This window comes from Stenella coeruleoalba (genome assembly GCF_951394435.1).
Source record: "Stenella coeruleoalba genome assembly, chromosome: 16".
Lineage (NCBI taxonomy): Eukaryota > Metazoa > Chordata > Mammalia > Artiodactyla > Delphinidae > Stenella > Stenella coeruleoalba.
Window position 1 is genome coordinate 22,919,618 of NC_137162.1, and position 24,607 is coordinate 22,944,224.

A 24,607-nucleotide genomic window follows, 5' to 3' on the forward strand; every position below is an offset into this window, starting at 1 on the left:
TGATTTTTATATCAGCTCTGTTTTTATATTTGCAGTACTGGTTAGATGAGTCTCCATAATTCTCCAGACCTTCGTTTCTCAACTCAGGAATGGCAAGGATCGGTCGACTAGTCTCCAGGGACTCATCTAACGTTAACAATCTATGACTTGGTCTACTTTTACAGACTGCACTTCTGAGAGTCACCAACTATACACACATATTCACATGGAATTCCAAATTGGGGGGTTTTATATGGTGAATAGAAACGGAAAAATAATCTAAGAAAATAATTACAGGCAGAACATATGATAGAAAGTTCTCATAAAAATCCCTGCTTATTTCCAAAGTCTGTTTTTACACTAATGCATTCCCCATGAGACTGCCCAAATGCAATTTAGAGAGACACTGAATTGGATTCAGAAAGTTGAGTGTTTTATGAATTTTTGTCTCTAAGTGACATATGCCTTTCTGCAAAATCAGAAAATAGATTTGTTCAGTGCATGGAGTGGAGTATTACTGATGTAATTGGGTAAGCCTGGCAAGATATGTTCGATTTTAGTTGATGACACTGAATAAATCTGTCAGGAATAAATTGAGTATTTATGGAAGTTTCAATGTACCTATGAACACGGACCAGCACAGAAATCTGAGTGCTTGATCAGAATTTCCTATATAGATTCAAAAGCATTATGAAAATTGACTCAAATGTAGAGGAAAAGGCAACTGTTGAAACCCAGCAGTTTATAAGACAACAGCTTCTCCACAGATGAAAAAGGAGCCCATTGGAGTTGTGTGTGTATAAGCTGGTGTGCAATGCTGTGATACAAAAGTTTACCAGTGAGCCTCATTTCTTTTGGATCTCTTAGTAAACCTAGCTTGATCCAGCTTTCTGGTCTTTCTTGCCGAAACTAACATAAATCCTAATGCATTTGATTTGACTACATTTATAGTGGATGGTATGATGGTCAAAATTGCATCCTCACAGACTCCTAGCAAAGAGGACTGAGGATGAAATAGGACTTATGACTGGCACACAATACATAGCACTTAAAATAATATTAGTTGGAGAACATACCTTGTACTATTTCAACTTTTGAGGTGTGTTTTATGATTCATTATACAGACTATCTTGGTGAATGTTCCAGGTACACTTACATAAATTATGTATTCTACATTTGTTGGGTATATTATTCTGTAAATGTCAATAATTGGGTCAAATTGGTTGATAATATTGTTCAGACCTCCTCTATTTACTACTGATATTTTTCAAGTTATTCTATTAATTACTGAGGGAGAAGGGTTAAAATCTCTCATTGTGATTTTTAATTTTTTTCTCCATTTAGTTTCTGTCAGTTTTCTCTTAACTACTTTGAGGATCTGTTATTAGATGTAAATACGATTAAGATCTTATACCAGTCGGATTTCTCACTCTTTATCATTGTGAAATAATACTTCTTATGATTAGTAATATTTTTGTCCTGAAGTCTACTTGTCTGATATTGATATACTCATGCCAAATCTGTGTACTTACTGATAGCAGGTACATATGTTTCATTTTTACAACCTGTCTGTATCTTTCTATCTAAAGTGTGTCTCTTATAGACACATCTGTTTTTTGTCTTGCTTTTTTACTTCTACCCAGTTCAATAATCTTCACCTTGAGATTATAATTTTTCTTCCATTAACATTTAATATAATTACTGACATGGTTGGGTTTATGTATACATTTTATTATTTTCTTTTTCTTCTGTGCCATCTCTTATTTGTTTTTCTGTTTCTCATTTTCTGATTTTGAGGGTGATAATCAAAAATTTTAGAATGTTTCATTTTATTGTCTTTATTGGATTTTTAGCTGTAACTCCTGTCTTTCTTATATTTTTGTGATTGCCCCAGGGCTAGCAATATGCAACTTTAACTTATTAAAGTCTACTTAGAGTTAATATTATCCTGCTTTAAACATCACATTTCACAGTTCCTAACCATACTTTACATGTTTTTCTTCACAAATACAATAATAAAAACACTGTTAAAGAATTGAAAAAGCAAGAAAAATTGTAAAACATATATATGACTAAGGAGTTATTTCTGGTATATACAAAGAAATCTTAGAATGGACAATAAGACGAAGACCAATGAAAATATGTGAAAATGATCTGAATAGCTACTTCACCAAATAAGATATATGGGTGCCAAATAAACACATGAAAATATATTCAGCATCAGTAGTCGTTAGAGAAATATAAACTGCAACCATGAGATACAATTGCAAGTCAATTATAGTGTCTAAGATTAAAAAGAGTACGAATACCAAGCACTGGCTAGAATGTGTGCTAATAGAAAATCTCATACACTGCTGGTAGGAATTTAAAATGGAGTGGCACTCTGTAACCTCACCCTTGAAAGGCCCCAGTCAACCTAGTTCAGTCCAATATACCCCCCACTCCCAATTAAAAAGTCACTTGCTGAAAAAATTTTTCTCCAAACCACTTAAGTGTTCCCTATTACACAAATTTATCCCTTGTCAAAAAAGACCCATTTTTTTCTATTCTCTTAAAATTTTCCCATTTGAACCAAAACCTGAATCATTAGTGATTGAATTTCTTTTTTCTTTATTTTTAGGATTAGGAGGAGCTCAGTCTTTAGAGCATAATGCCTTATCTCAGTCCCTTTGAAGGAAAGGAAATGGGGGGTCTTGGTTGTGGAGAGGGGAGTACCTGCCGCTTCCCCACCCTTAGGATGAATTTTTCCTAATACAGACATCATCATCAACAATAAAAGTGCCAAAGTGCTGCTACATTAACATCAAATTGAATATTTATATTTTTCTATACAAATACATTTCAAATAAATATGAGTTTCCTTCAGCACAATTTAATAAGAAAGGTGAAAACTGTCACCTTTGGAGATCTATTTCACCTTGAACTTAAGCTATCTAGAGTGCATTAATACAGTCCCACCAAGAATAAAGGAAGTACAGTTGGTGCTTTATGTATTTCTTTCAACTAGAAGATCCCTAAGATACAGATCCTAACAAACTGTTCTAAGGATCATCCAGGACAAAATATTTTTGATGTCACAGTAACTAGGAAGACCTTGATGAGGATAACAGTTTCCAATCTAAATTGAAGTTTCCTATAACTCATCCTGGGGCAGAATCTAATCTCAGTACAAGAGTTAACTCAGCACTGTAGGGCAACATGAATAGGGTCCGATCTCCAGGAAGAAAGCAGATAACTCAGTGTTATCTCAGTGATGAACACAACCCTGAATAAGTGCACCCCTATGGAAGACCTTTGTGGGAGTTCTGGTTTAAAAAACAAAATTGAAAACATCTCCATGAACAGGTTGAGAATAGATTCAAGTGAAGGATCTGAGAAGATATAAACACAAACAAACAAAAATTTAAAAGAAGAAACACTTCATTTTTAAAAATATCAACTGTTGCATAGGTGTCTTAGCCTGGGTTCCTCCAAAGCAGATCCTGAGGTCAAGTTGTACATGTAAGTATTTTTCCCTGCCTCTTAGAGGAGGGAGGATTGAGAGCAAGGGACAGAAGTTTCACTGGGAAGATGGAAAGTCATGGAGGATGTATATAAAGTTATATACTAATTTCCTCCATTATATCCTTTGAGATAAAAAAAAATTACTGTTTTCCCCCTCTGGATAATGTGGGAGTTTTGATATTTGGCAGGCCCCATAGGAAAACCTGGGTTTTATTTCCTTCATGTACAATTATAGCTCTCTGTCTCAGCCTAAATTGCAACATATTTTCTCTCCTCTAAAAGTTGGGACAAATCTAAAAGTACATTTATGTTAGTTTTGGAATTTTTCAACTGACAAGTTTCCCAATAACATTATCTGCATTAAAGTATTTCATTGTAAGCATCCTTAATATAAGTTCATTTGATGCTCTGCAAATGTATCTTTTGTTGTCAGGGAATTTAGGCTTCACTTTTTATGAAACACAATAAATTATACATATAACATATTTCATATCCTTACAACCAGAAAGTAAACCTGTCACCATCCAACTGAAAATAGGTCCCTGATTGATATAGTACTTTGCCGAGTAGCCTCTGTGAAGTGATTGACCCTCTTGTGGCTCAAAAATTTGTGCATCTCAGCAGTGATTATTCATCTGTCCATCACCCTTTTATACGACATTGTTTTGTGTTTGATTTAATTCAACAAACCTATACTGAATATATGCTATGCATCAGGAACTGTGTTTTGCTGGGGAAAAAAGAGATTAAGACACTCTACCTGTCTTTGCAGAGCTCACAATCTAATGAAAGAAGCAGAGATATCCAAATTCCTTATAATACAAGCAAAGTGATAATAGAGATAAATGATAAATTCCAGGAAAGCTAACTAAAGTAAAAATCAAGCTTGCCTGAAGATGAGAGAGAATGGGAAATTTTATACAGGAAGAAAACAGGAATTAACACTGAACTGGGTATTAAAGATTATGTTGACGTTTGCCAAGTGGACATGAGACAGAGAGAAGGGATTCAGATTTTTTTGAGATAGACCAGTATATACATAAATATACTGGGAAGTCAAATGACCTGCTGTGTTTGGGGACTGGCAAGTGTACCCACTAAGAAAAGATGGAGAAAAAAATGAGTGAGGATGAAAAGAAAGAATAAGCCTAGTTATAAAGAGCACTGATTCCTCGCCAAGAAATTTGGAGTTTTTCATGATCTGCCAGATGTTACCAAAAACACCTTACCTGCTAGGCTGCCAAGATGTCTCTAGAATTAGATGGTTTCCTCCTGCAGCCAATAAAGCCATTTTTAGCCACAGCCCTCGGTCTTCTTAAAATTCGGGAATACATTACAAAATCTCTAGATTTCACTCTTGGGAGGAAAAGAGAAACTTCACTGGGGTTGGAGTAGGCTTTTGAACACTAAACTACCCCGCTGACCAATATCATCTTTGACACTGGGAGAAGAAAATAAAGAACTGGCCCTGGCCAGTAGAGAGAAATAGCTGTCTTAGAATAACAAACACCGCCATGACTTGGTTTGTATACTTATTTGAGTAAAAATAAATGAAAGTGAGAAGATTTTAGCACTTGTAAGTTTATACACTTGGACCTCATTTTAGTGCTTGGAAGAAGAGAGCTTGTAAGCAGACTTCCCCAGAAGGGGTAGGAGAGAGAGAAAGTAAAGACATAAAGTCAGTAAACAAATCCATGAGGCTCTACCAAATGATCCTGTTTCCCCTTGAATGCTGTATCTGCACGAAATGCACACTGATGACAAACGGAATACCTCCACTTACTGGCAGGGCAATCCAGAGAGCTCGCAACTTCTGAGGTATAGCTCCAATTTCTATCCTCTGAGAAAACTTTCCTTTCCTTATGAAGTTCTTTAGAATTCTCCCTTGGGGTTTCGTTGCCTACAATGATGAAAAGACAGGCAAAGAAAGGAAACATCAGATGGAACCCAAATGATGAGAATAAACATGAAGGGAGTTTCCAAGGGCCATTTGCTGCTGAATGAGCATAGTCACATGCTATGGTGCATACGTCACGCGATCCAGGTTCAGCCTAGTGCCAGAGATCAATACCCATTACTAATCAAAATGGCCTGAGAATCATAGTGCTACAATCACATAAGTGAGAGGAAGCGGCTTTTATTGTACTCTCAACATTGACAGCCAAACATGTGCTTCAAGGCTAGAAATTAGTGGAAGGGATAATTATCAACTAGCATTGGAATGGTATTCTTATTCTCCAAACTAATGTTTCCATGTGCAGGAAATTCCCAAGAGCTACACACACGGCTTAGCGGTACACTTCTACCTTACTTCTCCACATATAACTACCCACCGTGAGTGGACACTTTTCTCAGTTAGGAAGAGCTAATTTCTTATAAGGCAGTGAGCACTGAAGATTCAGTCTCTTTTCTTCACTCTCCTCCCTTGACCGTTTAAGTTTAATGATTCAGAACCTCTCTGCAGAAATCACATCTTTCCTTATGTGGGTTGTCCCAAAGCCACACTGGGGGATGGGTGAGGCTAATGATCTAAGTCAGGGGAGGATAAAACTTGAGAAAGCTTGCTTGTTCTCAGAAATAAGTCACATTCCCCAATCAGCATTATCTGTCATACAGATGATATTTCAATTTTTATTTTCCACACTCTTCTATGTTCTCATTGAAACCAAACTAATGCAAAATCCAGAGTCTAGTCATAGAAGATATAGGATCCCAATAAATATCATTGCAGTTCAGAAGCGGTACTATCTTTACTTTCTTCTTAGTGCTGTGTGTAGGTGTGCATGTGTAAAACTAAATGAAAAGTTGCTAAGTTCATAAAAGCCGTGAAAGTACAGTAGAGTGGAAAGGTAATAAACTGGGTCATGGATATGCTATTAATTATCTGGGGAACTTGTATAAATGACTTAAACTCTATTCTCTAATTTCCTCCTCTCTAGTAATTATTGAATACAATATCTTTATTTTAAGATATTTCGCATTCTGAAATTCCAAAATGCTAGTTCTCTGTTTACTATTTACATGACTCACTTTTGCTTTCCTGGGTTATGGATAGCTGTGACCTGTTCGTGGTAATAGACACACACACACACACACACACACACACATAAATGCTTAGTGAATAGAAAGAAAAAAAGTGATTATGTGTATTACCAATAAATTAAAACCATATTGAACATGCTTATTCATTTATTTGACAAAAGCAGCAAAGCAAGGGAATTCTGCCATCAAAGTTTGAATGGTGGTAGACTGATAGAGCAATACTGAAAATACTAATTTAGAGACTGAAAGATTATTAATGAGCAAATATTTACTCTTTCCTTCAACCATCAAGGGAAGAATGTGTTTCCCCATCTCAAAAATGTTGGACTTGGCCATATAAGTGATTTGGGGTAATGGGATGTAAGTAAAACTACAGTTTAAAGTTCTTATCTGGGGCCTTAAGAGACATCTCATGTCTCTTCTTCCCCTTGCCTTTCTACCACGAGAAGAACATGCCTTGGTTATTGGCCATTCAGTGCTGATGAGGACACACGGAGAAGAACTGGACCCAACCCAGAACTAGGAGCCAAGCTAAGAAGAGCCCAGGTTAGATCAGTTGAAACTTATCTGATCCACAGATACCAGACTAAGAAAAAGATCTCTATCATTTTATGTTTCTAATATATTGTGGTTGTCTTTCATGCAGCATTAAACAGCTAAAGACAAATGTTAGTATGAATGTGGAAAAAAGAGAACACTTAAACACTGTTAGTGGGAATGTAAATTGGTACAGCTGTTATGGAAAAGAATATAGAAGTTTCTCAAAAAAATTAAAAATAGAATTATCATATGATCCAGCAATCCCACTACTAAGTATATATCCAAAGGATATGAAATCAGAATCTTGAAGAAATATCTGTGCTCCCATGTTCACTGAAGCATTATTCACAGTAGCCAAAATATGGAAACAACATAAATATCCTTCAAAAGATGAGTGGATAAAGAAAATGGAGTTTGTGTATATAAACAAAATATTATTCAGCTATATAAAAGGAAAACCTGCCATTTGTAACAACATGTATGAACCTGGAAGGCTTTATGCTAAGTGAATTATGCCAGACAGAGAAGGACAAATACTGTATGGTATTACTTATATGTGGAATCTTTAAAAGAGGTGAACTTATAGAAATAGAGAATAAGAGAATAGAATGGTGGTTGCCAGGAGCTAGGAGAAGAAGAGGGGGAAATGGGGAGATATAGGTCAAAGGGTACAAACTTTCAATTACAAGAAGAATAAGTTCTGAGACTCTCACATACAGCATGGTGACCATAGTTAATAATACCTTATATACTTGAAAGTTGCTGAGCATAGATTTAAGCTTTCTCACTTCACACACACAAGAAAGAATTAACTGTATGAGTAATACATGTTTAATTATCTTGATCTTGGTAATCATTCCACAATGTATATGTGTAACAAACCATGTCATATACTTTTAAAAAATATATAATTATATTTGTCAATTATTCCTCAATAGAATTGGAGAAAATAGCTGACTTGTGCCAAGACTCAACAAGTTCCATTGCACACTTTACTTTTTATAAAATTCAAAGTCACAGCACAGTCAGTAAATGCATTTATTATTTTTACATATCTTCAGGTAATTCGGCTTGAAAAGACCACCTGATATGTAAGAGGACTATCTTCTACCACACTCACCTTGGATAGAACTGCATAATTAACTTCACTTACTTTTACCTTCAGCAACCATGAGTTGAAACACCACCATTAACAGAAACTTCAACTGTCCCTGCTACACTCTAAAGAGGCATCACCATGGCTCAGGGGAGACTGACTTAGTTAAATATTAGTACAACTTTCATTGCTTCTTCATGACATGGTGAGTCTCGCTGAGGCCTTGAACCTTCCAGAAGTAGTTGTACCAAACCAGCAAGAGATTTCACTTTCAATAAGTGGCTGAAGAGAATTTATATTATTAACATATTGGAGTGTTATAATGCTTTCATCAGCCACCTGAAGCTCTAGGTTACTTCTACCAAGCAAGACTCTGGATTCTTTCCTTTGTTAACATTAAAACACTCCACAGCTGTACTTCTACAAACTTCAGATCCTTACAACTCAACATCAAAGAAAACAAACAACCCAATTAAAAATGGGCAGAAGACTTGAATAGACATTTACCAAAGAGGAAATGCAGATAGCCAACAGGCACATGAAAAGATGCTCAACATTGCTAATCATCAGGGAAATGGGAATCAAAACCACAATGAGATATCACCTCACACCTGTCAGAATGGCTATCATCAAAAAGGGATCTGTGTTTTAACAAACCTCCCAGGTAATTCTGACACATGCTAAAGTTTGGAACCCCTGGTAAGGAGTTCAAGTTTTGGTGATAGGGCCAAATGGAAAGATTGGTGCCAGGTTGTAGAGGGACTTGTGAACAGCCCAAGTAGCCTGGACTTTGCCATAGGCAATTGTGTAGAGAGCAGTGATCAGGATGTAATTGTCTTATGTTGGGGAGAGAGCTGAATGGTGTAGACTTAGGTGAGTCTCCTAGTCAATCTTTTTATGTTTGAAATGTTTCTATAATTTGGTATTCTTTCTTTAATAAACTGTTCATTTATGCATTTATTGTATTTCTATAAGATTACAGCTTTGTTATAAATCTTTGCTCTTTTAATTTGAGGTGAGTAAAATTCTGAGATATTACTGATAATAATATTCATCTTAGTGAGTTAAGTTTTTGGAGAAGTAATCTAATACTTCTATCCTTGATATTAAAAAAAGTATTTTCTTCGAATTATAATCTTATCAGAAGACATTTCTCCATAAGCTGCATTCTTTTGCAGTTTGGAATGATTCATCATGTCTTTTTCTCCAGAAATAGACCTCTTCAAGGAGTTCCTAAAAGGACATTGTTAAGAAAATATCCTCATGAACTTTATTACCTTCTCACTGGAATTTTCACTTTGAATAGTCCAATTCATATTTCAGCATTCAATAGCCAAAGTCCACACTCTCTAATGATAGAATGAAGTGCACTAATTAGACCCACTTGACAGTTCCTGAGGCAGGAGAATGAAGGAAAAAAAGAATCAAATTCCCTTAGAGATCATTTTTAAAGAGTAAATACCTGCTTTCCCAAATGGAGACCCTTTGAAATAAGTGGGTACTTATATTTTGGCTGCCACTTTAGGAAGCATCAAGTGACCGTTACAACAAATCTGGGAGTCATTCTCCCACTCCATCTCCCTATCCCTTACCTCCTGTAGGGAGTTAAAGATAAGAATGTAAGGGAAACACACCTACTTCAAAGAGACCTGTTTTTCTCACTGTGCTCTAAAAAGTGTAAGGGCTATTTTGTTTTCTCTTTCCATACCAGTTTTCACTTATATGTATGTATTTGTCAGCTTGTTTCTTTATTTTTATGTTCATGTATTTACTTATTTAGTGAAAATGACTGAGGTGCATTTTCTGACTTCTCTATTTTTTATTTTTTCAATTTCTCCTTTGTTCTCCCTTAGTATCTAGTCTCCACTTTCATGGAGAAGTATCTACCAGTAGGGTTTTATTGACAAATAGGAGGGATGTACCCAGTGTTAGAGAAATTTAATTAAAAATAAAATCTCCTCCCAATTCAGAAAACCACTCTCCTCAAAGAGGTTTCCAAAAGAATTTTTTTTATTGAATAAGGATTAAGCCAGATGTGCATCACAGGTAATTCAATAAGGAGACTGCAAAGACAGAGAAAAAAATCTCATATTTTTATAAAGCCAAGCAACCCATTGCATACATGCTCTCAAGATAAACAATAACTAGTCCCAAGTAGGAGGACTTGACAGCGCTACTTGTCACACATAGTTTACCCTAGATCCACCTGGTCATTGGGGTGGCCATCTGTGCTAACTAAATGTCTTTTTCCAAAGGAAAAATAAACTTCTTATAGCTTTATGACAGAAAGCAGTTTGGGAGAAAGACATCAGCCCCACTAAAGGAAGGCTACTACCCTCACATAGAAACTGCAAGGTAAGGGTGTTATCTTCCTTGATGATTACATTTGAAAGATGTGGTTCCCAGGTCCTTAAAGAGACATTTCTGGATCCTAAAGCTGGTAAGAGGATTATTTAGCTTTTTAAAAATTTACAGTACATTTCAACCAGAGAAAGAAGTTTCCATTACAAGCTTTCTAAAATAAATGTTCTAAGAAAAGAGAGTGGGGTGAAGTCTCTTCTCTTACTTTTAACAAGAAGGATTAAGCCTTTTGTTTTAAATTTGTAATTATCCTTACATCAGCCAAATACATCACACTAGGAATCAGAAAATTAGGCATCAGTCCTTTATTTCTCACTCAGCGGCTGTTACTTAGCATTCTATGAACCTCAGTTTCTATTAGGAGTTTAGGCTAATAACCACAAAATATCTAAGACCTTATATATAATGTGCCAACAGCACAAGGACCAGCAGCAGTAGGGCTTGTTGGATAAACATGATCTCAGACTCCCTTCAAATACTAAGTCAATGTACGTAATTTAAGAGTACTTCTGATGATTCAGCATGTATTTAAGTTTCAGAAGCATTACTCTAAAGTCATGGTTCTCAAAGTGTGGCCTTAGACCAGGAGCACCAGCATCATCAAGAAACCTATCATAAATGGAAAATTTGAGCCCCATCCAGATCTACTAAATTACAAATCCTGAGTACAGTATCCAATAATTGTATAATTGTGTGTGCGTGTGTGTATTTGAGTAAGATTTGCTGAGATAAAATCTACATATTGTAAAATTAATGCTTTTCAGATTACAAACCAATTAATTCTGACAGTCTTGTAACCATGACCACCATCAAGACATAAACATTCCTATTACCCCTAAAAGTTTCATTGTTTCCCTTTATACTTAATTCTCTACTTAACCTCTAATCCTAACGATGACTAATCTGTTTTACAACCCTATAGTTTTGCTTTTCCTAATGTCATATATGTAAAATAATACATTGTATAGACATTTGAGTCCAGCTTCTTTCACTTGGTGTAATGCATTTGAGAATCATTCATGTGTATTGTTTTTTACTATATATTTTTGAATTTTCTAACTATTTTTCTGTTATTGACTTCTAGTTTTATACCATTATAGTCAGAAATATGATTTAATATGATTTCAATCTTCTTGAATTTGTTAAGACTTGTTCTGTGGCCTAACATTTTATCTATTCTGGAGAATGTTCCATGTGTGCTTAAGAAGAATGCTGCTGCAGGATGGAATATTTTGTGTATGTCTGTTAGGTCCATTTTGTCTAGCCAATGATGAAAGTGGAGTACTGAAGTCTGTTACTATTGTTGTACTGCTGTCTATTTCTCATTTCAAATGAAAAGGAGAGACCACTTACAAACTCATTTTATGAGGCCAGCATTATTATGGAAGAAAGCCAGAAAAGTATACTACAAGAAAACAAAATTACAAGCCAATATTCCTGCTAAAAATAGATGCAAACTCTCAGCAAAATACTAGCAAACTGAATTCAACAGTACATGAAAAAGATCATACTCTATGACAAAGTGGGATTTATCCCTCGGACGCAAGGATGGTTTGATTTATGCAAATCAATAAGTGTGATACACCACATTAACAAGTGAAGGTTAAAAAATCATATGATCGGGCTTCCCTGGTGGCGCAGTGATTGAGAGTCCACCTGCCGATGCAAGGAACACAGGTTCATGCCCTGGTCTGGGAAGATCCCACATGCCACGGAGCAGCTGGGCCCGTGAGCCATGGCCACTGAGCCTGTGCGTCTGGAGCCTGTGCTCGGCAATGGGAGAGGCCACAACAGTGAGAGGGCCGCATACAGGAAAAAAAAAAAAAACATGATCATTTCATATGACTTTGAAAATTTAACATCTTTTCCTGATAAAAACTCTTGAATTAGGCATAGTAGAAATGTACCTCAACATTATAAAGGCCGTATATAAGAAGTCCATAGCTAACATCACATTCAGTGCTGAAAACTTATAGCTTTTTTTCTAATATCAGCAACAAGTCAAGGATGCCCATTCTCACCACTTCTCTCCAACACAGTACTAGAAATGCAAGCCAGAGCAATTAGACCAGAAAAAAATATAAAAGGCCTTCAAATCAGAAAGGAAGAAGTAAAATTGTGTCTGTTTGTAGATGAAATGATCTTATATATAGAAAATACTAAAGACTCTACCCAATAAACTAATAACTGAGTTCAGTAAAGACAATCTCAGAGACCTCTGGGACAACACTAAACTCACCAGCATTCGAATTATAGGGGTACCCAGAAGAAGAAGAGAAAAAGAAAGGGTCTGAGAAAATATTTGAAGAGATTATAGTCGAAAACTTCCCTAACATGGGAAAGGAAATAGTCACCAAGCCCAGGAAGAACAGAGAGTCCCATACAGGATAAACCCTAGGAAAAACACACCAAGACACATATTAATCAAATTAACAAAAATTAATTCAAAGAAAAATATTAAAAGCAACAAGGGAAAAAAAAATCATACAGAGGAATCCCCATAAGGTTATCAGCTGATTTTTAAGTGGAAACTCTACAGGTCAGAAGGGAGTGGCAGGATATACTAAAAGTTATGAAGAGAAAACGTACAACCAAGATTACTCTACCTAGCAAGGCTCTCTTTCAGATTTGATGGAGAATTCAAAAGCTTTTCAGACAAACAAAAGCTAAGAGAATTCAGCACCACCAAACCAGCTTTACAACAATGCTAAAAAAATTTATCTAAGCAGGAAACACAAGAGAAGGAAAAGACCCACAAAAACAAATGCAAAAAAATTAGGAAAATGGTAATAGGAACATATATATTGATAATAACCTTGAATGTAAATGGATTAAATGCCCCAACCAAAAGACAAAGACTGGCTGAATGGATACAAAAACAAGACCCATATATATGCTGTCTACAAGAGACCCACTTCAGACCTAGGAACACATACAGACTGAAAGTGAAGGGATGGAAAAAGATATTCCATGCAAATGGAAATCAAAAGAAAGCTGGAGTAGCAATTCTCATATCAGACAAAATAGACTTTAAAATAAAGACTATTACAAGACACAAAGAAGAACAGTACATAATGATCAAGGGATCAATCCAAGAAGAAGATATAACAATTATAAATGTTTATGCACTCAACATAGGAGCACCTCAATACATAAGACAAATGCTAACAACCATGAAAGAAGAAAGCAACAGTAACACAATAATAGTAGGGGGGCTTCCCTGGTGGTGCAGTGGTTGAGAGTCCGCCTGCTGATACAGGGGACATGGGTTCGTGCCCCGGTCCGGGAAGATCCCACATGCCACAGAGCGGCTGGGCCCGTGAGCCATGGCCGCTGAGCCTGTGCATCTGGAGCCTGTGCTCTGCAATGGGAGAGGCCACAACAGTGAGAGGCCCGCGTACCACAAAATATATATATATAAAATAATAGTAGGGGACTTTAACACCACACTTATGCCAATGGACAGATCATCCAAAATAAAAATAAATTAGGAGACACAAGCTTTAAATGACACAATAGACCAGATAGATCTAATTGATATTTATAGAACATTCCACCCCAAAGTGGCAGAATACACTTTCTTCTCAAGTGAACACAGAACATTCTCCAGGATAGATCACATCTTGGGGCACAAATCAAGCCGTGGAAAATTTAAGAAAACTGAAGTAGTATCAAGCATCTTTTCTGACCACAACGCTATGAGATTGGAAATCAATTATAGGAAAAAAAGCTGTAAAAAACACAAATACATGGAGGCTAAACAGTGTGCTACTAAATAACCAAGAGATCAGTTAAGAAATCAAAGAAGAAATAAAAACAAATACCTAGAGAAATATAACAATGAAAACACAATGACCCAAAACCTATTGGACACAGCAAAAGAAGTTCCAAGAGGGAAGTTTATAGCACTTCAACCTCACCTCAAGAAACAAGAAAAATCTCAAATAAACAATTTAACCCTACACTTAAAACAACCAGAGAAAGAAGAACAAAGAAAACCCAAAGTCAGTAGACGGAAAGATATCATAAGGATGAGAACATAAATAAATGAAATAGAAACAAAGGACACAATAGCAAAGATCAATAAAACTAAAAGCTAGTTCTTTGAGAAGATAAACAAAATTGATAAACCCTTAGCAAGGCTCGTCAAGAAAAAAAGGGAGAAGATGCAAATGAATAAAATTAGAAATGAAAAAGGAGAAATCACAACTGACACTCCAGAAAAACAAAGGATTATAAGAGACTACTACAAACAACTATATGCCAATAAAATGGACAACCACGAAGAAATGGACAAATTCTTGGAAAGGTACAATCTTCCAAGACTGAAACAGGAAGAATTAGAAAATATAAACAGACCTATCACAAGTAATGAAATTGAAACCATAGACAAAAATCTTCCAACATACAAAAGTCCAGGACCAGATGGCTTCACAGGTGAATGCTATCAAACATTTAGAGAAGAGCTAACACCGATCCTTCCTAAACTCTTCCAAAAAAGTGCAGAAGGAGAAACACTCCCAAATTCATTCCACAAAGCCACCATCACCCTGATACTAAAACCAGAAAAAGATATCACAAAAAAAGAAAATTATAGACCAATATCTCTGATGAACATAGATGTAAAAATACTGAACAAAATACTATCATACAGAATCCAACAGCACATTAAAAGAATCATACACCATAATTAGGTGGGATTTATCCCAGGGATGCAAGGATTCTTCAATATATGCATATCAATCAATGTGATATACCACATTAACAAATTAAGGAATAAAAACCATATGATCCTCTCAATAGATGCAGAAAAAGCTTTTGACAAAATCCAACACCCATTTATGATAAAAACTCTTGAGAAAATGGGCACAGAGGGAACCTACCTCAACTATATAAAGGCCATATATGACAAACCCACAGCAAGCATCATATTAAATGTTGAAAGAGTGAAAGCATTTCCACTAGGATCAGGAACAAGACAAGAATGTCCACTCTTGCCACTCGTATTCAACATAGTTTTGGAAGTCCTAGCCACAGTAGTCAGGGAAGAAAAAGAAATAAAAGGATTAAAAATTGGAAAAGAAGAAGTAAAACTGTCACTATTTGCCAGTGACATGATACTATACATAGAAAATCCTACAGATGCCACCAGAAAACTACTAGAACTAATCAATGAATTTGGTAAGGTTGCAGGATACAAGATTAAGGCACAGAAATCACTGTCATTCCTATACAACAACAACAAAAAATCAGAAAGAGAAATTAAGGAAACACTCCCATTTATCATTGCAACAAAAAGAAAAAAATACCTAGGAATAAACCTGCCTAAAGAGGCGAAAGACTTGTATTGAGAAAACTATAAAACACTAATGAAATAAATCAAAGATGACATAAAAAGATGGAGAAACATACCATGTTCTTGGATTGGAAGAATCAATATAGTGAAAATGACTGTACTGCCCAAAGCAATCTATAGATTCAATGCAATCCCTATCAAATTACCAATGCATTCTTCACAGAATTAGAACAAAAAAAAATCTTACAATTCATATGGAAACACAAAAGACCCCGAATAGCCAAAGAAATCCTGATAAAAATGGAGTTGGAGGAATCAGGCTCCCTGACTTCAAACTATACCACAAAGCTACAGTAATCAAGACAGTATGGTACTGCTACAAAAACAGAAATATAGATTAATGGTACAGGATAGAATTCCCAGAGTAAACCAATGCACGTATGGGTACCTAATTTATGACAAACATACAATGGAGAGAAGACATCCTCTTCAATAAGTTGTACTGGGAAAACTGGACAGCTCTACGTAAAAGAATGAAATTAGAACACCACCTAACATCATACACAAAAATAAACTCCAAATGGATTAAAGACTTAAATGTAGACCAGACACTATAAAACTTTTAGAGCAAAACATAGGAAAAACTCTCTTTGACATAAACCACAGCAAGATCTTTTTTGACTGACCTCCTAGAGTAACAGAAATAAAAACAAAAATAAACAAATGGGACAATTAAACTTAAAAGCTTTTGCACAGCAAAGGAAACCATAAACAAGACAAAAAGACAACCCCCAGAATAGGAGAAAATATTTGCAAATGAAACAACAGACAAAGGATTAATCTCCAAAATATACAAACAGCTCATGGAGCTCAATATCAAAAAGACAAACAATACAGTTAAAAAATGGGTGGAAGATCTAAATAGACATTTCACCAAGGAAGACATACAGATCACCAAGAGGCACATGAAAAGATGCTCAACATCACTAATTATGAGAGAAATGCAAATCAAAACTACAGTGAGGTATCACCTTATGCTGGTCAGAATGGTCATTATCAAAAAAGCTAGAAACAATAAATGCTGGAAAGGTTGTGGTGAAAAGGGAACCCTCCTACACTGTTGGTGGGAATGTAAATTGATACAACCAATATCGAAAACAGTATGGAGGTTCCTTAAAAAACTAAAAATAAAACTACCATATGACCCAGCAATCCCACTACTGGGCATATACCCTGAGAAAACCACAATTCAAAAACAGACATGCACCACAATGTTCACTGCAGCACTATTAACAATAGCCAGGACATGGAACCAACCTAAGTGTCCATCAACAGACGAATGGATAAAGAAGATGTGGCACATATGTACAGTGGAATATTACTCAGCCATAAAAAGAAACAAAACTGAGTTACTTGTAGTGAGGTGGATGGACCTAGAGTCTGTCATACGGAGTGAAGTGTGTCAGAAAGAGAAAAACAAACACTCAATGTTAATGTATATATGTGGAATCTAAAAAGAAATGGTAATGATGAAACTAGTTGCAGGGCAGGAATAAAGAGGTAGGCATAGAGAATGGACTTGATGACATGGAATGGGAGGGCAAAGCTGGGGCAAAGTGAGAGTAGCTCTGTTATATATACACTACTAGATGTAAAATGGTTGGCTGGTGGGAAGTAGCAGCATAGCACAGGGAGATCGGCTCAGTGCTTTGTGATGACCTAGAGGGGTGGGATAGGGAGGATGGGAGGGAGGCTCAAGAGGGAGTGGATATGGGGACATGTGTATGCATATGGCTGATTCGCTTTGTTGTGAAACAGAAAGTAACACGGTATTGTGAAACAATTATACTCAAATAAATGTCTATTAAAAAATACTAATGGCCAATAGGTATATAAAAATATGGTCAACATCAGGAATCACTGGGGAAATGTAAATCAAAATCATATTGAGACCACCTCATACCTATTGGGAAGGCTGTTATTTAAAAAATAATAAGCAAATGTTGGAAAATATGGGGGAAAAATGGGGGAAAATTGAAGGTTGGTATACTTACTGTGAGTATACATTGGTGCAGCTATTATGAAAAGTAGTATGAAAGTTCTTCAAAAAAATTAAAAATAAGACTACCATATGATCCAGTAATACTACTACTGGATATTGATCCAAGGGAATTGAAATTAGGATCTCAATGAGGTATATGCACGTCTATGTTCATTGCAACATTATTCTCAATAGCCAAGATATGGAAACAATTTATGTGTCCATTGATGTATGAATGAATTTAAAACAAAAATGGGCTTCCCTGGTGGCACAGTGGTTGAGAGTCCACCTGCTGATGCAGGGAACACAGGTTCGTGCCCCGGTTTGGGAAAATCCCACATGCCGTGGAATGGCTAGGCCCGTGAGCCATGGCTGCTGAGCCTGCGCGTCTGGAGCCTGTGCTCTGCAATGGGAGAGGCCACAACAGTGAGAGGCCCGCGTACCGCAAAAAAAAAAAAAAAAAAAAAGTGGTATTTACATACAGTAAAATATTCAGTTTTAAAATAAGGAAATCCTGGGGAGAGACCTTTAAGATGGCAGAGGAGTAGGATGTGGAGATCACCTTCCTCCCACAAATACATCAGAAATACATCTACATGTGCAACAACTCCTACAGAACACCTACTGAACGCTGGCAGAAGACCTCAGACTTCCCAAAAGGCAAGGAACTCCCCAGGTACCTGGGTAGGGAAAAAGAAAAAAGAGACACAAAAGAATAGAGATGGGAACTGCACTTCTGGGAGGGAGCTGTGAAGGAGGAAAAGTTGCCACACACTAGGAAGCCCCTTCACTGGTGGAGATGGGGGGTGGCAGGAGGGACGCTTCAGAGCCACGGAGGAGAGTGCAGCAATAGGGTTGCAGAGGGCCAAGCGGAGAGATTCCCACACAGAGGATCGGTGCCGACCAGCACTCATCAGCCTCAGAGGCTTGTCTGCTCCCCTCCCAGGATAGGTGGAGGCTGGGAGCTGAGGCTCAGGCTTCGGAGGTCAGATCCCAGGGAGAGGACTGGGGTTGGCTGCGTGAACACAGCCTGAGGGGGCTATTGCACCACAGCTAGCAGGGAGGGAGTCCAGGAAAAAGTCTGGACCTGCCTAAGAGGCAAGAGACAATTGTTTTGGGGTGCGCAAGGAGAGGGAATTAAGATCACTGCCTAAACTACTTCCAGTTATGGGCGCAAGCCGCGGCTATCAGCTCAGACACCAGAAACGGGCATGAAATGCTAAGCTGCTGCTGCAGCCACCAAGAAGCCTGTGTGCGAGCACAGGTCACTATCCACACCTCCACTCCCAGGAGCCTGTGCAGCCCGCCACTGCCAGGGTCCCGTGATCCAGGGACAACTTCCCCGGGAGAACACATGGCGTGCCTCAGGCTGTTGCAACGTCATGTTGGTCTCTGCTGCCGCAGGCTCGCCCCACATTCTGTACCCCTCCCTCCCCCCAGCCTGAGTGAGCCAAGCCCCCTAATCAGCTGTTATTTTAACACTGTCCTGTTTGGGTGGGGAACAGACGCCCTGAGGCGAACTACACAAAGAGGCAGGGCCAAATCCAAAGCTGAACCCCAGGAGCTGTAGAAACAAAGTAAAGAAAGGGAAATTTCTCCCAGAAGGTTCAGGAGCAGAAAATTAAATCTCCACAATCAACTAGATGTACCCAGCATCTCTGGAATACCTGAATAGACAAAGAATCGTCCCAAAATTGAGGCAATGGACATTGTGTGATTATATATGTATAGCTTTGCTTTTACCATTTGTCCTAGGGTTCTGTCTGTCCGTATTTTTTTTTTTTAGTATAGTTTCTTAGCACTTCTTATCATTGATGGATTGGTTTTTTGATTGCTTGCTTGCTTTCTTTCTTTTTAAAATTAATTTTCAAACATTTTTATTTTTAATCACTTTTATTTTTTATTTTAATAACTTTATTTTATTATTTTTTTCTTTCTTTTTTTCTCCCTTTTCTTCTGAGCTGTGTGGCTGACAGGGTCTTGGTGCTCCGACCAGGTGTCAGGCCTGTGCCTCTGAGGTGGGAGAACAAGTTTAGGACACTGGTCCAACAGAGACCTCCTGGTTCCACGTAATATCAAATGGGGAAAGCTCTCCCAGAGATCTCCATCTCAACGCTAACACCCAGTTCCACTAAATGACCAGCAAGCTACAGTGCTAGACATACTATGCCAAAAAATTAGCAAGACAGGAACACAAACCCACACATTAGCAGAGAGGCTGCCTAAAACCATAATAAGGTCACAGACACCCCAAAACATACCACCGGACATGCGCCTGCCCACCAGAAAGACAAGACCCAGCCTCACCCACCAAAACAGAGGCACCAGTCCCCTCCACCAGGATGCCTACACAACCCACTAAACCAACCCTACCCAATGGGGGCAGACACCAAAAACAACGAGAACTACAAACCTGCAGCCTGTGAAGGGGAGACCCCAAACACAGTAAGTTAAGCAAAATGAGAAGACAGAAAAAAAAACACAGCAGATAAAGGAGCAACGTGAAAACCCACCCGACCAAACAAATGAAGAGGAAATAGGCAGTCTACCTGAAAAAGAATTCAGAGTAATTATAGTAAAGATGATCCCAAATCCTGGAAATAGAATGGAGAAAATACAACAAACATTTAACAAGGACCTAGAAGAACTAAAAAGCAAACAAACAATGATCAACAACATAGTAAATGAAATTAAAAATTCTCTAGAAGGAATCAATAGCAGAATAACTGAAGCAGAGCACGGATAAGTGACCGGGAAGATAAAATAGGGGAAATAATTACTGCAGAGCCAAATAAAGAAAAAAGAATGAAAAGAATTGAGGACAGACTGAGAGACCTCTGGGATAACATTAAACGTACCAACATTCAAATTATAGGGGTCTCTATAATTTGAAGAAGAAGAAGAAAAAAAGAAAGGAACTGAGAAAATGTTTGAAGACATTATAGTTGAAAACTGCCCTAATAGGGGAAAGGAAATAGTAAATGAAGTTCAGGAAGCACAGAGAGTCCCATACAGGATAAATCCAAGGAGAAACAAACCAAGACACAATAAATCAAACTATCAAAAATTAAATACAAAGAAAAAATATTAAAAGCAGGAAGGTTAACAGCTGATCTTTCAGCAGAAATTGCAAGCCAGAAGGGAGTGGCAGGACATATTTGAAGTGATGAAAGGGAAAACCTACAACCAAATTACTCTACCCAGCAAGGATCTCATTCAGATTCAATGGAGAAATCAAAACCTTTACAGACAAGCAAAAGCTAGGAGAATTCAACACCACAAAACCAAATTTACAACAAATGCTAAAGGAACTTCTCTAGGCAGGAAACACAAGAGAAGGAAAAGACCTACCATAACAAACCCAAAACAATTTATAAAATGGTAATAGGAACATACATATCGATAATTATCTTAAATAAAATGTATTAAATGCTCCAACCAAAAGACAAAGACTGGCTGAATGGATACAAAAACAAGATCCTCTATATGCTGTCTACAAGATACCACTTCAGACCTAGAGACACATACAGACTGAAAGTGAGGGGATGGAAAAAGATATTCCATGAAAATGGAAATCAAAAGAAAGCTGGAGTAGCAATTCTCATATCAGACCAAATAGACTTTAAAATAAAGACTATTACAAGACACAAAGAAGGGCACTACATAATGATCAAGGGATCAGTCCAAGAAGAAGATACAACAATTGTAAATATTTATGCACCCAACATAGGAGCACCTCAATACATAAGGAAAATGCTAACAGCCATAAAAAGGGAAATCGACAGTAACAAAATCATAGCAAGGGACTTTAAGCCCCCACTTTCACCAATGGACAGATCATCCAAGATGAAAACAAATAAGGAAACACAAGCTTTAAATGATACATTAAACAAGATGGACTTAATTGATATTTATACGACATTCCATCCAAAAACAACAGAATACACTCTCTTCTCAAGTGCTCATGGAACATTTTCCAGGATAGATAATATCATGGGTCACAAATCAAGCCTTGGTCAATTTAAGAAAACTGAAATCATATCAAGTATCTTTTCTAACCAACATGCTATGAGACTAGATAACAATTACAGGAAAAAGTACAAGCACATGGAGTCTAAACAATACACTACTAAATAACCAAAAGATCACTGAAGGAATCAAAGAGAAAATCAAAAAATACCAGGAGGGGCTTCCCTGGTGGCACAGTGGTTGAGAGTGCCCCTGCCAATGCAGAGGACACAGGTTCATGTCCCGGTCCGGGAAGAACCCACATGCCGCAGAGCGGCTAAGCCTGTGAGCCACGGCCACTGAGCCTGTGTGTCCGGAGCCTGTGCTCTGCAACGGGAGAGGCCACAACAATGAGAGGCCCACGTACTACCAAAAAAAAAAAAAAAAAAAAAAAAAAACACCTAGAAACAAATGACAATGAAAATATGATGACCCAAAACCTATGGAATGCAACAAAAGCAATTCTAAAAGGGAAGTTTATAGCAATAAAATCCTACCTCATGTAACAAGAAACATCTCAAATAAATAACCTAACCTCACAGCTAAAGAAATTAGAGAAAGAAGAACAAAAACCCCCAAAGTTAGCAGAAGGAAAGAAAGCATAAAGATCAGATCAGAAATAAATGAAAACGAAATGAAGGAAACAATAGCAAAGATCAATAAAACTAAAAGCAGCTTCTTTGAGAAAATAAACGAAATTGATAAACCATTATCCAGACTCATTAAGAAAAAAAGGGAGAAGACTCAAATCAATTGAATTAAAAATGAAAAAGGAGATGTAACAACTGACACTGCAGAAATACAAAGGATGATGAGAGATTACTACAAGCAACTATATGTGAATACAATGGACAACATGGAAGAAATGGACAAATTCTTAGAAAAGTACAACCTTACGAGACGGAACCAGAAAGAAATACAAAATATAAACAGACCAATCACAAGCACTGAAAATGAGACTGATTTAAAATCTTCTAACAAACAAAAGCCCAGGACAAGATGGCTTCACAGGTGAATTCCATCAAACACTTAGAGAAGAACTAACACTTATCCTTCTCAAACTCTTCAAAATATAGCAGACGGAGGAACACTCCCATACTCATTCTGTGAGGCCACCATCACCCTGATACCAAAACCAGACAAAGATGTCACAAAGAAAGAAAACTACAGGCCAATATCACTGATGAACATAGATGCAAAAATCCTCAACAAAATACTAGCAAACGGAATACTACAGCACATTAAAAGGATTATACACCATGATCAAGTGGGGTTTATCGCAGGAATGCAAGGATTCTTCAATATATGCAAATCAATCAATGTGATACACCATATTAACTAATGGAAAGATAAAAACTATATGAACATCTCAATAAATCCAGAAAAAACTTTTGACAAAATTCAACACCCATTTATGATAAAAACCCTGCAGACAGTAGGCATAGAGGGAACTTACCTCAACATAATAAAGACCATATATGACAAATGCACAGCCAACATCATTCTCAACGGTGAAAAACTGAAACCATTTCCTCTAAGATCAGGAACAAGACAAGGATGTCCACTCTCACCACTATTATTCAACATAATTTTGGAAGTTTCAGTCATAGCAATCAGAGAAGAAATAGAAATACAAGGAGTCCAAATTGGAAAAGAAGAAGAAAAACTGTCACTGTTTGCAGATGACATGATACTATACATAAAGAATCCTAAAGATGCTACCAGAAAACTACTAGAGCTAATCAAAGAATTTGGTAAAGTAGCAGGATACAAAGTTAATGCACAGAAATCTCTTGCATTCCTATACACTAATGATGAAAAATCTGACAGAGAAATTAAGGAAACACTCCCATTTACCACTGCAACAAAAAGAATAAAATACCTAGGAATAAACCTACCTAGGGAGATACAAGACCTGTATGCAGAAAAGTGTAAGACACTGATGAAAGAAATTAATGTTGATACCAACAGATGGAGAAATACACCATGTTCTTGTGTCGGAAGAATCAATATTGTGAAAATGACTATACTACCCAAAGCAATATACAGATTCAATGCAATCCATAAAAAATTACCAATGGCATTTTTTATGGAACTAGAACAAAATATCTTAAAATGTGTATGGAGACACAAAAGACCCCGAATAGCCAAAGCAGTCTTGAGGGAAAAAAATGGAGCTGGAGGAATCAGAATCCCTGACTTCAGACTATACTACAAAGCTACAGTAATCAAGACAGTATGGTACTGGCACAAAAGCAGAAACACAGATCAATGGAACAAGAGAGAAAGCCCAGAGATAAACCCATGCATCTATGGTCAACTAATCTATGACAAAGGAGGCAGGGATATACAATGGAGAAAAGACAGTCTCTTCAATAAGTGGTGCTGGGAAAACTGGACAGCTAAATGTAAAAGAATGAAATTAGAACACTCCCTAACACCATACACAAAAATATACTCAAAATAGATTAGAGACCTAAATGTAAGACCAGACACTATAAAACTCTTAAAGGAAAACATAGGAAGAACACTCTTTGACATAAATCACAGCAAGACCTTTTTTGATTCACCTCCTAAAGTAATGGAAATAAAAACAAAAGTAAACAAAAGTAAACAAATCAGACCTAATGAAACTTCAAAGCTATTGCACAGCAAAGGAAACCATAAACAAGACGGAAAGACAACCCTCAGAATGGGAGAAAATATTTGCAAATGAATCAACAGACAAAGGATTAATTTC

General features: G+C 37.0%; 1 protein-coding gene across 10 annotated transcripts in view; it reads right to left on the reverse strand.

Annotated features, from left to right (window-relative positions):
• Positions 1-24,607, reverse strand: part of LOC307175250 (uncharacterized protein) — a 579,209-nt gene that overhangs the window by 36,141 nt on the left and 518,461 nt on the right. For 9 of the 10 annotated variants that reach the window (XM_079900182.1, XM_079900180.1, XM_079900189.1 and 6 more), the window contains one exon: positions 5,267-5,383. The gene's annotated coding sequence lies outside the window, so the exon portion shown is untranslated. Of the gene's footprint in view, positions 1-5,266; positions 5,384-9,437; positions 9,556-24,607 lie in introns of those variants that run through there. The other variant, XM_079900185.1, reaches the window with a different exon arrangement.